Here is a 10,325-nt window from a genome sequence, read left to right on the forward strand (position 1 = left end):
GTGGCCTTTCCAAAGCGGCCGTGCCCCCCCGCCCCGAGCCTGCGGGACGTGCCCATCTGGAGCACGCACCGTGAGAGCAACTGTGCCGCGTACAGCCACAGCGGCCATCAGTCACTAAAAGCCACACGCTTCAGTGGACCGGGGATAAAACGAAGTCCTGGTGACGCCTGGTTAAACCACTGACCCTCTTGCGAGGGCTGGAGAAGGGAGGAAGGCGACCCCCTCCCGACAAACCCAGCTTTGGGCGACTTGGCGCGGGGCTCTGCTGGGCGATCCCCGCAGCGGCCGTGCCCCTCTCCCGGAGCTGGCAGCGCCGCCTAAAAGGGGGCTCAGCGCAGCCGTTTCGGGGTGCCCACGGGGGGACGGGGGACGGGGAGGGCCCCGGCCCGGCCCCTGGGTGGCAGCGGAGGCGGCAGCGGCAGCTCCCTTGGGCACGGGGTTCCCATCGAAATGGCTATTTTTATATCGGCTTGGGTGGAAAAACCAACCCGTGGGCAGGGTGGGGTCTGAGCCGCGGGGTAACCACTGCCCTCGGCCTCCTGTCCCTCTGCACACCCCGATTTACTCGCACACACGCGCGGGAAAACAACTCACACAGAATATTCAGATGCTTTCTGGAAGGGAAGGGCTTTAGTTTCAAATTAGGAATCTGTCTCAGATGAACGATAAATTCCCCTTTGGTCAGGCTGTGGTGTTTGATCATATCTTAGTGGTTTTGTCCTCACCAAAAAGGGCCCCGGAGGCTGAATCAAGAAGCAGGATTTGAGATAGTTTGATTTGACATAAGGAAACTGTTGCATTTGTAATATTATAAGACTCTAAAGGGGGAAAATGAAACCTCTGTAGCTGAGACAAGAAGTGTGCCTAAGTGCCACTACGTTTCAATTCCCATTCGGATATAATTTAAGTCTTCTCCGGCTTACAGTAATATACTCTCCAACCTTGAAGCTATCCAAAAGGAGGGATTTAATGAGGCCGAGTTTATACACTTATATAATTTAGGGGTTTCTCTGTAGCTGTAAAATGACAATTGGTACATGTGTAGTGCAAAAGAGCTGAAATCCCATCCAGGGACCAAGTTGGTTATTTCTGAAGGAGCTGTCATTTCCAGCAGGGGGGCACAATGAGAAGGCCAGGAGCGATGGAGCTCTGATCTCCACCAAGGAGAGATAACCACCTGATTAAAATGGGGCTCTTGTTCCCTCGTTACTCGATCGTCGTGTGAACTTACCTTATTTACAATTATAGGCAATGAGTGAGTCGCCCAGATTGTAGTACACCTATAGCTTTAGGTTTACTCCTCCCTTTGTTATCAAGATCATCTCTTGGACAGATTTCTGGACCACTCGTAGCATGGGAGCACAGAAATGCTCTTAAGAAGGGAGGGGATGTGTACGTTCAGAGCCCTGCATTTCGAGCGCAGCGCGTACACCCACACCCCCCCGCTGGGAACCGAGCAGGAGGCCGGGCCCAGCAGAAGCAGCCTGTCCAAATCAGGATGTTTACAGCACGCAGGCACGTGTGAACACCGCCAGAAAGCAAAGGGACTCGGCATTAGGTGAAGGACTATTTTGCACTCCACATCTGGTATTTGCTCATTTTCCAGGTGAAGCCAGGCACGGCGGCTGTTGGAGGACACCTCCCTCTCGGGTCACTCTGGAGCCCAGGTGTGCACCAATAGCATCAGAGAGTGATGTACATCTACGCTGAAATTTAACGCACTTTGTTCTCCATTTTAATACTAAATGGTGCAGTGTTTGCCAGATTGTTATCCCACTATTGCTTGTGCATTTGTCTCTTATGTCTAGTGCCTGTCATTACACAAAGCGTTTTGAAGAGCTAATTTCAAAAGACAGAAAGTCTACACTTACTATAAAAGTCATTAAATTAGCATGACAAGCATAAAGTTCCTAGGTTATAATTTGGTTATAGATCTGAAATCTTCCCTGCTTTCTCTCTCCACTTGAAAGATGAAGGCTGAAGTGAGGCACCGACTCGAAGTTAGGACAATTGAGCTGTCGATTGCTTGGTGGAGAAACAGGGAAGAGATGCGGGCTCCAACACCACCTTTTTGGCAGTGCAGGGGGTGACAAGAAAGAGTTCTGATTTTCTCTCACGTCTCCCAGCAGCCAGAGAAAGGTGTGATCAGATGGTCTTCTACTACAACAGGTGGGAACAAAACAGAAAAAAAAAAATCTAGATGTATTTCTCGTCGATTAAAATGTTGCTGGAATAGCAGGACGCGTGCCTTTTATATCCCGCTAAATGTTAAGATGGGAAGATGCGTTATAAAAGCAGCCATTGGCTGTTTCCCCTAAGGCTGCAACATCCCCTTCATTTTAATCGCTTCTTCGTTTTGGAAGAAAGCTGGGGAGATGAGGGGGAGAACTCCTTCCCCCAGTTCCCCGTGCATCTGCAGTGACGGGGGACTGCAGGAAGCCCCGGTGGTGCCAGGACCGGCAGCGTGGGAGAGCCCGCTCTGCCCGGCCGGGCATCCTCTCCCTGACATGTTGCATTTCGACAATGAGCAAATTAGACAAGGGACGGGGCATTCAAACGCGGTGCTCACAGAAGAGGCTACCCTAGTAGTTATTTAGTCTAAAAATCTGCTGTCAACTTTTTTTTTTTTTTTCCCCCGTCAGGATCAGCGAGGTGCATTTCTTTGCGTTCGTTCGTTTGCTTTTAACCAGGCATGCTGCGAATTGTGGAAGCTTTCCATTTACCTTTTCTTCTTTAAGCGTTTTAATTATCATCACTGACCTGTTGGGCATACCTACAGTATCAATGTCCTTTTTACATCGCTGCCTTCCCTTTCTCTGCATGTTTCTGCTATTTAACACTTGCTACCTTTGCCATTAGAGTCCTAGAGTGACCCCCATGGGTATCTTTGAAAGAAAGACCCTCTGCATTCCAGCACTGCCTCCTTACCCAAGTAATAGCAAAGGGACCATTCAGACACATGGACCACACTGAAGCATTAATTAGGCTGATGAAATCCATAGAAATGTATGGATTCAGCATAATCGAGTTTCTTCTGCTGACTATAGTTAAGGAATACGTGAGCAGCTGGGAGAATAGAAAGTACTGTTAGGGTGAAGTCATGCATGTAATTGAGTATATTTAACATAACCATTTTAATGATCGGTGATTAAAAGTGCATCTACTTAAATTGTATACCTCTGCAATTTGTCCATATCAACTTTAGAGCACACACAAAGAAAAGGTCGTCATATAAATTTATAAACAAGATCCCTTCCTGGCTACACATGACTCGAGCTGGAATGATAACTCGGCAGCAGCGAGGGGGGAAAGGCCTTTCGCGAGAAAATAGCTACGCCAGTGCGATATTAATTAATCACTGGTTTGGCCCCCTTTCTCTCTTGTGCAGTCACAGTATTAGAAGTGCATAATAAGTGAGTTTTCTTTTCATCCGTAATTATTTATAACAATCAGATCACTCGGGGAAAAAAATCCCTGGGTTTCTTTCCCGTATTAAAGGAGTATCTTTTCCCTCACTTGACAATACTGTGTGTGTGTGTGTGCATATACATATAGTCAAATGAAATATTTGGCGCTTTTTTTTTTTTTTTTTTTTTTTTGTCCGCAATAACATTGCCGAAGATCCAGCAAAACCCGATAAATTATTAAACTTCTCCTGACGTTAAACTTGTACGCGGAGAGGTTAAGGACTAGAAACAAGGACAGTGTTTGGGGGAGCCGTAGTTGATGGGCACGGCCGTGTCTCCTCGCAGGAGACCCCTGAGAATGGGAAATTAGCAGTCGAAATCTGCTAGTGGGGACTGGATCCCACAAAGCCCACGCGTTGGGAAGGCTGAGTGTCTCTCTCTCGCCTATTCAATCTGCCCAGGCTGGTTGCAGCGAATAAATAGAGTCATTGTGGAGCCCATACACAAACCGACCCAACTCCCTCCCCCATTCCTTCTCGCCCTCCCCCCGTCCCTTTATGCTTAAACGCACACAGATCTGCAACCGCTTTGCACTAAGAGGAGACCAAACTTTTCTTCCCTTTACTGTACGACGCCTGTGGGAAAGGTTTATTCGCACGTATGGAATATGTCCTTATGTCAGAGAGACGGGGGTTCACGCTGGGTGAGGGCGAACAGGAGCCTGCCAGGAGCAGGACCCATCCTGCCCTCGCCCCGCCGGGCGGGCGGGCGTTCCTCTCCCCGCGGAAGATAACGGTTCAAAGTAGCCAGATGCATTAAACAGCCACAAAAGGGGCCAAGAGGGATGGGGGGCGGGGCGGGGGGGGGGGAATTCACTTAAGTTTCTGGTGGAAAACTTAAATGGTGCCGTCTCCCCCTCTCCCAGCATCGCTGCAAGGTGAAATCCATTTGGCCGCATCCCTCCCAAGCTGCCCGCAGCCCGGCGGGGCGGGCGGCAGCCCCGCGCCCGGGGAACTTGCTCCGTGCAAGAGAATTTGCAACCTTGAAAGCATATTTTTCTTCCAGCTATGGTGGCACTTAGATGATAATGTAGGCAATGAAACTGGGGAGATTTATATCTTTTGGAAAGTAGGACGAGCCAGATGGTAATAGCGTCATTAACAAACAAACTTAGGATCTGCAAGTGAAGCTTGAAATTGGGAAAGAGATCTGGAGAACAAAAGGAGCTGCTGTTGAGGGGGGGGGAAAAAGAGTGCCTCTTCTGCCGGCCAAATCTAAGAGCACATTCTGGAGGGGCTGCTCCTGCCCAGCACTAGATAATAAACGACGGCTTTTTCCTCCCCTGTTGTGACTGAGAAAGGACAGAGAAAACTTTTGCAATAGGCAAATGTGGCATTTATTTATGTGTAACCCTTTGTAGTCTCAAGTGTCCCAAATAGGCCTTTAATTCAAATCCCTAGTTTGATACGGAGGGATCGCTTCTCCCAAGTTTATTTTAGAGAAACAAAGCGCCGCTTGTGGAAGTTGAAGGGCCAAAAGTTCAGTAATTATTTTTTTGAATTAATAGTAACGAATAAATATTAAAGGTTAAACGTTATTTGCTGTGAGAGTGGAAACATCTGAGGGATTTATTGTGTCCTCGAGGCTTTTTTTTTTTTTTTTTTAAATTCCCTCAAAAACCTCTCACTCTTTGCTAGAAGGCACCACCACAGCAGGGGCGTGGGTCCCAGAGCAGGGTCGGGATGCGGGACGTTCGGGGAGGAGCAGAGAAGCTCCCCGGCCCGGCTTCTCCCCTGCACCACCCTTGGATTTGCTCTCCAAACCCACCCCGGGGGGTTCTCGATAGCCGGGGAAAAGGCCTTCAGCACGGATTTACCCAGCTGAGAGTCCATAAACACAGGAGACCCACCAGCTCCAGGGCTTCAGCAGGAGGGATGGGCTCTGTGCCTCCTAAATTTTAACCAGTATGTTCCCAAATGCCACAGAAATGTTTGGAGGTCTTTAGAAGATCCCCATATCTCCCTTCCAAAGTTGATGGTTATTAAGTGATTAATGATTTAAAAGATGCCTGTTAACAGCCCCAAGTTGAGAGACATGGACCCACGCTCTAAAGTAAAAACCTCACTTGTTTTTTTTTTGTTGTTGTTGTTGTTTTTTTTTTTTTTTTTTTTTTTAATGTGCTGGAGATCTTTAAAAGCCCCGAGGACTTACCCTTAAGGCATTATTCAAAGAAAAAAAAAAAACCTGAGACTGGCGGTTCGTCACAGGCAATTGTAAAGGGTTTCAAAGGACCGATCAAACGAGTTGGAGAGTAATCTACATTAAAGTCCGGATGGCAGTGTTACAACATGCACCTGCAGGGTATTTGCTATCCGTGCCCCTTACAGAGCTACAAATCACCATTAAAGAAAGCTGCTTAAGCTTCCTCCGCGCTTCTAGAAAGACTTACTCGGGCTCCTTCACTTTGATATTTATACATCTTGTTATTGATAAGTGTGGGGCTGTTCAGCGCTCCCTTCCCCCTCCCGAACTGTCCCCGGGCACTTTTGCACCACCCCTCCCTGCCCCCCCCCCCCGAGCGCGGCTCCAGGCGGGGGTTCAGGCGGCCCGGCCCCACGAACGACACGCGTGGGCGCGAGGTTATCCCCCTCTCCCTGCGATGTGCCAGCTCCGGGAAAAGTTTTGGTTTATTTTATTTATGTAGTTTCCCCCAGGCTCTGTCACCAGGGCGACCGGGGCAGCCCAAGCAGCATCGGCACGCGGGATGTCCCGGCGGATTTTCTCACAGTTGCGGGAGGCGCAGACATGGAAATGAGCTCATTGCGGGGGAGTGGCGGCCGCCCGGGCCGCCCCCGGCCCGGCCCGGCCCGGCCCGCTGGGTCCCGGGGCTGCGGGACTCGCTCTCCTGTTGAAGGCATTTGGGGGAAGCCGCGCAGTTTCATCCCTGCCCGCGCAGAGCCCCGGAGCGGGCACAGTTAACCCTTGGCACGCCGCGAGGCCGCGGCTGCCTGTCGGGAGAGCCCTGGCGACCCCCGCTCCCCCCTGCGCCCCCTCTGCTCCCGCACTCCCACGGGCAGCATCCAGTGGGCTCGGTGCTCCCCCCGTCAGGTGATGTCAGCGAGGAAAAGTAAAGTCGTAAAACAAACAAACAAGCCGGGAAAGCTAGGGGGGAGGGATTGGGGGGGGGGGGGGGGGGGTGGGCAGAGGGAAATCAAGATTTTTCTACCCACTCGAGGAGAAAAAGCTCAAAGGTCAACACGGATTCATCAACTGCTTCCCACGGCTGCAGGCAGGGCGAGTCACTCAACTTGGATTTCTTTTTCGGGTAATTTTAGTGATCAGGTGTGTGTTTTCAGTACTTCCCTCGAGTGGGTTCTTGCAAACGAACAAAAACCCCACCCGTCGCAGGTGTGAGGCTGCGCTGCCCCCGGTGTCTGTGCCCCACCGAGGGCCCGGCTGAGCGGGCGGGGTGCCGGGGCCCCTGGCACCCCCGAAGCAGAGCCGGGGACCCGCACCGCTGTGACGCGGTGGCTCCTGCCCAGGGCAGCTGGGGGAGCATCCCGGGAGGGGGCAGAAAGGGGCATTGCGACGCTGGCGGCAGAAGAGGATTTAGTCGGTTTGTCAAAAATCAAATAAATAAGAACCCCTCATTAAAGTAAGGGACAATATCCCGAATTCGGTGCACCTGCCTCATCTCTTGACAGCGATGGGCTGTGCGGAGGGCTGGTACCCATCGCCCGGTCGCGTCCTCTTGCTCCCCCCACGCCGATGACGGGGCTTTCTCGTGCAGCAAAGCGCGCATTGTTAGGGCCGGGGGGAGCTGGGACGGGGCGGGGGCCCAGCCGCGCTGCCAGTGCCCACCGCAAAAGTTTTCCGCATCAACTCCTCTCCGCGGAATTGTCCTCGGAGGGGCGGCGGTGAGGAGGGGAGCAGGACCCGCCGCCCCGACCGGCCCATCCCAGGCAGGGCGCCTCCAGCGCAAGGGAAAAACCCGCGCAGCGCCCAAAGCGCGGGGCGCTCCGCGGGGCAGCGCGCAGCTGCGGGACCCGGTCGGGAGAGCGGATGCGCGCTGAGGTGCGCCCTCCCCACAAGAAGTCGCTTAACTTCTGCCTTGGAGCCCTGTCTCCGCAGCCGTGCCCCCCGGGAAAGGCTCACTGCTGCTGTCAGGGGGGAGCTACAGGGTTTGGGTCATTGGGGCCGGACAAATGGGGCCGAGGCAGGAGCACCCCAGGGCAGAGGGTGTCACATCGTGGGGTGCCGTCGGGGAGTTCGTTCCGCACCCCCGCGGGGCTGGCAGGCCCTGACACGTCTCCTGCTACATAACGGCGAGCGCAACTTCGCCTCCAAACTGTTGCGAAACAAACCCCCGGCACGTTTACGGGGCTGGCGAGAAGGTGGCGAAGCGCAGCGCCGGGAGCCCCAAGCGCCGCGGCTGCCCCCGCCGGCCCGACAGCCCCCAGCCCGCAGCTGATGGGGGGGCCCGGGGCGAGCGAGGGGCGAGCGCGCCTTGGGCCAAGCGCTAATTTGGTGTGTACGCTTAAGGCGGCCATCTGAGGGCTGGGTAGCAACGAGAGGAAAGGGGTGTATTCGCGACTGGAAGATTTAGGTTGTTGCTAGGATGTGAGAACAAAAAATCTTCAATAAGTCGGGAAGGGGGGAGGACAGGGCAGAGGGGGAGGAAGGGGGGTTACAAGGTTTGTCACAGGGAAAAGTGCAGACATCTGCTGGAACTTCCATATCTAAGCTGTTCATTTACAGGAGCCAACTTCTGAAATCTCCACAATTAGATCTGCATTGTTCTTTCTCAACAACACTGCCTAGAAAGAAAAGGTCTTCTCTGTCGGGGCCAATCCAACGAAGCGTTTGACGTTATTAAATAATAAAGCGATTGTGATTTACATTGTTGTTCAGAAAAAGGGCCAATTATCCACTGTTATGTTGCCATAAAGATCATATTAACTCGAATTAGTAATCAAACAATATGCTAGCGTTAAAAGTATAGAGAGGACAACGCGACTGGTCTTGTTGCATCCTCACTTTTTCTTGTAAAACCAGAAGCATAAATACACTTGAAAGAGGCGCAGAAACTTCACCCTTAACGGGAAAAAAGTGAAAGAGGTACTAGCGTTTGTGATTAATGGTCCTCTGTGTTGACTGTTTTCAATTATTTCAAAGCCACCCAAATCTCATATTGATTTTTCTGTGTACAAATTAGTTCTTCTTTCAAACATCGCGGGAAATGTTCCCCGTTTCTCCGAGAACCAGAACCATTTTTTTTAGTGTAAAGTCTTTCAAGATTTTGATTTTGAGGTGCTTATTGTTTGTTTTTCATTTTGTTTTGAGTTTGGTATTTTATTTTTTCAGAGTAACGTTTTCTAAAGGCGTTTGAGTTCCATCCAAAGACGAGCCTCACCCCCACCAAAACGCAAACCCAGCCGCATCCCTGCACTCCAGCAAATTTCCTCTGACATAATCAAGTAATTATTTTTATTAAAGCAGTTATTAGGTTTATAACTCATTTGCCACTTAAATTTGTGCAACCAACCAAGGCGATCTAAATAGGTTTGAGTTGCCCCTTGGGTCCGGGATGTAAGCGGTAAGAAGGAGGATTAATTATGGGTGTGTGCAGCAGGAGGACACAAAGGCTGTCCGGTGGCGCGGGGACCAGCGGCGGGGCGCAGCCCCTTCCCCGGGCGGGGCCGGGCACCCCGCGCCCCCGGCCCCGGCAGGGACCGGCACCCCCGCAAAACTCTCCTGCGTTTGTTATTAAGCTGCCACGGGGCCAAGGTTGGAGCTGGGGGAGCTACAACTTGTTGGCAGTAAATAAGGCGCCGTCAGGTGATGATGCTCCGGCGCGTTTGAAATGTCCCGAGCAAAGTGTAAACGAGACTTATTTTTCATACAGGAGCATCGATATGGTCTGATCTGATCTATGATATCAGATAGGAGTATCGATCTCCTCTGCTGTGTGGACAAGGTCCATTCTTTTGTACGCGGGATGACAAGATCTGCCCCCTGGAAACGTGCTCCAAGCGCCCACCGGCACCTGACTGGTGGTTCTAATGTCATTTATTGCCAACACGTTTTGTTATCGGCTGGGGGTGGGGGTTACTCGGAGCTCAGGTAATAACCGGGTAGCTGTCAGCTTCTCCCGTTTAGCACTACTCAGGCAAGAATGGCTTTGCCAAACTGTTCCAGGAGCTGATGCTATTTGTTACCACGATTAGGGAAAAAAAAGAACATTCACAGTAACATGGGTTTCTATAAGCAAACGCCGAGCAATTTTCCTCAGCGCAATGCATCAGCAAGTATATCCAAAAGAGCTTAATCTACTTCTTGCAGGTTAGGTGCAAGAGGAATCAGCAAGGGCTGCTCCGGGATGCCATGAAAATCCCGGCTCATTGGCTTGGCCGCGATAGGACGAGGCACATCAAATGCGAGGCGGAGAGGGACAGAATCAATCAGTCCCCTTGGCTGAGGAGTGAGCCCTCGCTCTGGAAATAATTTCGAATGAAACTTGTGTAACCAAGTGTAACCTAGCTTCCTCTGAGGAGATCGTCCAGAGGGTTAAAAAAAAAAAAAGGAAAAAAATATTACGGAAAAAAGCCAAGAAAAAACAACCTGGACTGAATTAATAAGAGCACAAAGTTTTTGTGTATTATCCGTGTATAAGGATAATACATTAAGCCAAAAAGGAGACAGGTTATCTCTAAACAGGAATAATATGCGTTCGTGTATAGGACTAGACCGTCTCATCCATTTAAAAACAGTGTCTCTCCTCCTCCCCACAACACTTTATTACATACTTAAAAAAAAAAAAAAAAAAAAAAAAAAAAAAAGCAGAAACTGAAACTTTCCCCGTTAGAAGCACTTGGGAAACGCGTTTTATTAATCGAGAGGCTTTTTTTTTTTTTTCTT

The sequence above is a fragment of the Coloeus monedula genome (assembly GCF_965178545.1).
Source record: "Coloeus monedula genome assembly, chromosome: 10".
Classification (NCBI taxonomy): Eukaryota; Metazoa; Chordata; class Aves; order Passeriformes; family Corvidae; genus Coloeus; species Coloeus monedula.